The following is a 6,488-nucleotide window of genomic DNA, read 5'->3' as shown; positions in this document are numbered from 1 at the left end:
ACCTTTGGGATAAATTAGAGCAGAGACTGTGAGCCAGGCCTTCTTGCCCAACATCAGTATCTGACCTTACAAATGCTCTTCTGGAAGAATGGTCAAAATTCCCATAAACACTCCTAAACCTTGTGGAAAGCCTTCCCAGAGGAAATGAAGCTGTTATAGCAGCAAAGCGTGGTCCAACATCATATTAAACCATATGTACTGAGAATGGGATGCCACAAGTTCATACACTGCCTGGCCAAAAACAAAAAGTCACCACCAAAGAAAAAAAGGTAACACACTAATATTTCGTTGGACCGCCTTTAGCTTTGATTAGAGCATGCATTCACTGTGGCTTTGTTTCGAAAAGCTTCTGCAATGCCACAAGATTTATTTCCATCCATCCATCCATCCATCCATCCATCCATCCATTCGCTTCCGCACATCCTGTTAAGGGTCGCGGAGGGGGGGCTGGAGCCTAGCCCAGCTGTCATAGGGCGAGAGGCAGGGTACACCCTGAACAGGTCGCCAGCCTGTTGCAGGGCTTATTTCCATCCAGTGTTGCATTAAGTTTTCACCAAGATCTTGCAGTGATGATGGCAGATTCTGACCACTGCGCAAACACATCCCAAAGATTCTTGATGGGGTTGAGGTTTGGACTCTGTGGTGGCCAATCCATGTGTGAAAATTATGTCTCATGCTCTCAGAGCCACTCTTTCACAATTCGAGCCTGATGAATCCTGGCATTGTCATCTTGGAATGTGCCCGTGCCATCAGGGAAGAGAAAATCCATTGATGGAATAACCTGGTCATTCAGTATATTCAGGTCGTCAGCTGACCTCATTCTTTGAGCACATAATGTTGCTGAACTTAGACCTGACCAACTGCAGCAACCCCAGATCATAATCAAAGTGGCAACTTTTTTTTTTTTAGCCAGGCAATGTATGTGTGTGAAAGCAGACAAGCGAATACTTTTGGCAGTATGCATAGTGTATGGAGGAGCGTATGTAGTATGCATTGCTTCTGTTATGATTAAAAGTAATATCTGGGGTCAAGAAGTATCTTGTTTATTGTCCAAGAAAATTCCCTCCAGTCCCCAGGAACTGCTAGGTTCATGAATTTCACTGAACATCGTCATCGTCTTCTTCATCAGTTAATGTTTCCAGCTCTTCTTCCCATTTTATTTAATTTTTTCTGCATCTATTGTGTTTCTTTTCTACCTTGTAAAAGTTTATATAATTTGCTCATTGTTTTTACTTCTAGTGCTTTGACTGAGCAGGATTTGGTTTGGGTAACCTGGGTAAAATTAGTTAGTTCTTCAGCTACACTGTAAAAGCTTGTTGTGTAGGTAAAGATAAGGTAAATTGATTAGATAAACTGTATTTCACATTACCAAACAACTTTCTACCAAATGCCTGAATTCAGCTCCAGTTGGTTTGACACACAAGCCCAGCAGTTTCCCCTAGAAGTAGAGCAAGATATTTTTTGCAGGGCCTCTCGGCCAGTGATTGTCACATCATCCTCAGAGTGCAATGCTATTCACAGTATATTGCAGTATTTTTATGGCAACCCACAAACATTGCCCAGAACGTGTTTATATCTACAGTATAGTACAATTTTAATGAGAAACAGTATGTAACTGTCAGAATTTGGTCATATTCTTACAGCAGATTGTTAAAGTGTTTACTGATACCTGCATGTGTTAACATTTTAATGTTTTAGTAGGTTCAGCTAATCCTTATTTCAACTGCTTTCTCTACCACTGATCATTTATTAGAGGTTAATCACGTTTCTTAAAATACTGACTTCTCAAAGTAACTGTGACCATTAAATCTTTCCCCCATAAAAACGACATTTGACAAACTCCCCTGTACTCTTAATGGCGAGTTTTGACACCTCAGCATATATCAATAAAGATGTGGTTTGATGACCATTGGAATAGGTTCTGGGTTTTTCCAAGGGCACCCTAGTAAGCTGTGTGGGCAGAGATCACCCTAACTAACTTCTGATGCACACCCAGTCATTGTGTTCTTGATGCAGGCCTGAAATATGACAGAAACTGCTCAGTTCAGAAAAGAGAAACAAGGGTTACCCCTAGTGCATCCAAGAGGGGAAGGAGCTAAAGCATGAAGTGGATTAAAAAAGTAAAATAATGCTGTTTGAAAGCTAATTAGTTGGCAGGGCTCTAAACTGTTCCAGTATGTGATTACTTGAATGTGTTTTTTCCACCTGGGATCAGATTGATGAGTCATTTCAATTAAATCCACTGCACACTGTAATGGAAAATACCTAGATGAACGTGCGCCTACTTAACATATGACAGAATCAATGTGTACTTGTACTTTGTTCCATCATGTACTGCAGAAATCACCTTAAACCAAATGTTAGATATGTGTGTGTACTGTGGTTACTGTGTAATCTGTATAAACTGTGTGTGTATGTGAGCTCATGCAGGTGCCCCAATTATCTTGCAATAAGAACTGCCTGTCTGTAGAGTTTAGTCATCAGACTTCTGCTGCTGTTCAGCAGCTGGCCTGCATACCTGAAAGAGGTGCTACAAGATGAAGTGTTGGTCAAACAGAATTGATAGAGTTGACTTGACTTAGGAGTCCTAAGACTCCCTCCTCTTTAATTTTTCATTGGCTATTTTTTATTTGGAAAGGTAAATTCCGCCACACATACACTAAATGCACTTAGGGCAGTTTAATGCTGTCTGGTTAGACTCTTATTCATAGAGACAGTGCTTGATTGACAACTTCCTAAGTCTCCTGTCAACATTGTAGCACGTGTTAGGGTTGGACTTAATCATCTGTCTGGTAACTTTAAACAATTCCAATTTAAATTCATCTTTCACGGCTTTAACATGAGCAGATGTTTCATCAGCCAGGATAAGGTGGAGCTACCTGCGAGGAGAGGAGCACAGGGCCTAAATTTTTGGCTGCCACGTTATATGCGAATAATTTAATTCCAGTTTTCATTCTCAGTGGTGTGTGTGTGTGTGTGTGTGTGTGTGTGTGTGTGTGTGTGTGTGTGTGTGTGTGTGTGTGTGTGTGTGTGTGTGTGTGTGTGTGTACAGCCTTTGATACTTATGCGCTCCCTTTCTGTGTGGGCTGTACAATACTTATCCCATTGTGAATGCCAACAATAGGCCTCTTAATTGGGTGGTCATGTGGTTCTGAAGCTGTTCTGTTTCAGACTATCTGAACCACACACTAACAGCTCAGTGGTCTGGAGCTAAAATACATTCTCATTTAGTGGCTTCAAGATGAATAAATGACTTCAGAAATTACATCAGGGCAAATTCATGTCTGTGTCGACTCTTATTTGTCTTTTTTGGCTGGCCTGCATACCTGAAAGAGGTGCTACAAGATCAGACTGATATCCCAACAGCAGGATGTAGGTTTGCCAGATAATGACTTGAAGTGCATTGTACCTGCTTCCATGATGTTTTCCATAAGATTTTTTACAAACTAAATATGCTCTTATTATAGAGTGTGCACGGGCGCACGTGCACAAATGAATTAATTTTTTCTTCTAGCAGTGCTACTAACCGAGCTTCAGCTCACTCACGAGATTTGATTATGGGGCGGGGAAATGCAGTCTTTGAGTAATGAAAGTGGAATACTCCAGACATAAAGAAGAACATTTGTTTGTTGGCAGGAGCCTTTCACTGCGTGGCGGTACACAGCCCACACACTGGACAGCAGGAGATACATCTCACTTGCACGCTGGCCAGTATTTAAAGTTTGTCTCGTAAGCATGAAGTCACAGCGGCTACTACTAAGCTCTCTTAAAGTCGTGCCTGATGAAATGTTTTGTTATCACGAGTACCGCAAAAGCAGTCTTTCAGTGTGTTTGAGAAAGTGCCTATTAAGAGATGCACAATGGTTTTCTGGTTTGTTTTTATCTTGCAGTTTTTGCAAAAACATGAATCCAATATGGCACCAGTTTTATTGAGCTGTGAATGTTAATGTGAGATAAAGGCATGGAAATGTGCGTCCTAATGTCCTATATGCTACCGTAAGGAGGTTGGTGATGAGGGTAGTTGTGAGAAAGTAATGTATGGAAATAAACAGTCAAAGATCTTAAATGGTAACACGGGAAAGATGATGCAGCAAGGCTGTGGTTTGAAAAGTGAGAAAGAAGAGTTGGATTTAAAAAACAAAAATGTTCAAACATAGCAGAGCTGAACAGGGATTGCTTTAATGTGGCTGCTAGTGTGAATATTTCTCCTCATGATTTATTTTCTGCCCATTGAGCTGAAAATGCAAATGATTGAATTGTCTTGTTTGCATGCAGATATATGTAAAATGTCTTCATCGCAGGTGCATTGGAGGGGAAGTTGCTCTGCTTCTCTCACTTGCTTTTGGTGCTTGCAGAATAAAAAAATAAATAAAAAAAAACTGAGATTTGACATTGTTATTCAAGTTTCACAGAAAAAGAAAAAAATGATTAACCTGCATAAATTAATATCTATTTGAAAAAAAGGCCCAGTTCTTTCATGAGGTCAGTTCTTTTCTCGCTCTCTTTTTTGGTGTTCAGTTTTGGGTGTGAGTGTGCTTGCATGTGTGTCTCATTTCATGAAAGAGAGAAGGAGCAAGAGGCAGAGAGAAATTGAGTAAAAGAGCTCCAGTTTAAATTTAGGTCCTAATAGAATTTGTGTCTTTCCTCTTAGGCAAGCTGCCATTACCTCCCCCTTTCATCACTTTTCTCTCCCTTGCTCTCCTCGGGGTTGATGCCACAGATAACTATTAAAGATATGTTTCCATTATGTCTCAGTAAGGCTGTGTTCATTTAGTGTGCTGAAGACCCAGTCAAGATAGGTCCGTGACCTTGATCAGTTCTGTGCTAACAAGGAGAGCTCCATAAAAGTATGATTTAACAACCCCCTCTGTGTTAATCTTGAGTTGGTATTAATGCATTGGATAATCACTCTATCAGCATTCAGCCTTCAGTCCTTGGGAGGATAAAGGTGCCTGAGCTGTACAGAGAATGGGAAAGAAAAGAGATGGGGAGGGGGTGGTGGAAAAACAACAAGAGAAAGGGGAACAAAAAGATATCTATCTATCTATCTGTCTATCTATCTATCTATCTATCTATCTATCTATCTATCTATCTATCTATCTATCTATCTATCTATCTATCTATCTATCTATCTATCTATCTATCTATCTATCTATCTATCTATCTATCTATCTATCTATCCATCCATCCATCCATCCATCAATCCATCCATCCAGTTTCCACAGATTCCCTTATCTACCCAGTCTCTCATGCTGCCACACCTCTTTCATTCTCTTTCTCTTTCTCTATCTATCTCAATGACAAGTGGTAGTGTTTGCCAGCTTTATAAGATATCTAACATTATCACTTTAAAGGTTACATTTGCATAAAACCAACACCTCTGTGAAGCAATGAATTGCAATCTCTTAGCCTTATACAACTGGCATCCATGGCACAATTTCCATTTTAAAAGGTGCAGATATTGAAGGTCAGTACAAAAAACAAAAAACAAATGCCAAATCAAAAACAAACAAACAAAATATTTAAAATGTGTTATGTGTAGTCTGATTAGTCATTTTTCTCTCTTATAATCATGCTTATAGATTTATATTTGGAGGCTTTGGAAAAAAATGGTCCTTAATGTTCAGTGTCAGTTTCAAGATGTTAAACAAGATTTAAAATAGATACAGACAGCCGCAAAGCACTACATCTAATGATTGTGCTACATGATTGTATACCAGCTGAGGTGCATTAGACTGTGTTTACAGCATTAGCCAGACACACAGTGAGGTAAATGTTTTCCCCTTGTGGTGTTCTCATACTGCAGGATTATAATGTCACCAGAACAGGCTGCTAGAGCCATTCACGAGTGGTTTCATTGATGTTGGGTTGAAGTCAAACATATTAAAGTTCTCCTCCAGTTAACACATCTTAAAAACATTAAAGCTTTACGGGACATTTGGAATCGCTGAAGATGAATTAGATTGTTAACATCGAACCCCCTGACACCCTGTATCAAGGAGGGTTTTCTTCTTGGATAGAGTGCAGAACTTGTGGACCAATGATTGATTGATTGATTGATTGATTGATTGATTGATTGATTGATTGATTGATTGATTGATTAGCTACAGCATATGGTTTGGAGATGCTGTGCCACAGGAGGCGGAGTTGGAGGTGGCAGAGTTTGATGGTAAGTTTTTCACTGGGAGTGACCGGGATGGATAGGATTAGAAATGAGAAGATCAGAGGAACAGCTCAGGGTGAGCAGTTTGGAGACAAAGTTAGAGAGGCAAGGTTGAGATGGTTTGGACATGTGCAGAGGCGGAATAGTGGATACACTGGACAAAGGACATTGACGTTGGAGCTGCCAGGCAGGAGGAAAAGGGGAAAAAATCACAGAATATTTATGGATGTAGTGAAGGAGGACATGCAGAGGGTTAGTATGACAGAGGGGAATGCTAGGGACAGGGTGAGATGAAGGCAGATGATCCACTGTGGCAATCACTAAA

Source organism: Archocentrus centrarchus, chromosome 12 (genome assembly GCF_007364275.1).
Source record: "Archocentrus centrarchus isolate MPI-CPG fArcCen1 chromosome 12, fArcCen1, whole genome shotgun sequence".
In the NCBI taxonomy this organism is placed as follows: domain Eukaryota; kingdom Metazoa; phylum Chordata; class Actinopteri; order Cichliformes; family Cichlidae; genus Archocentrus; species Archocentrus centrarchus.
Note: the sequence above shows the minus strand (reverse complement) of the source record.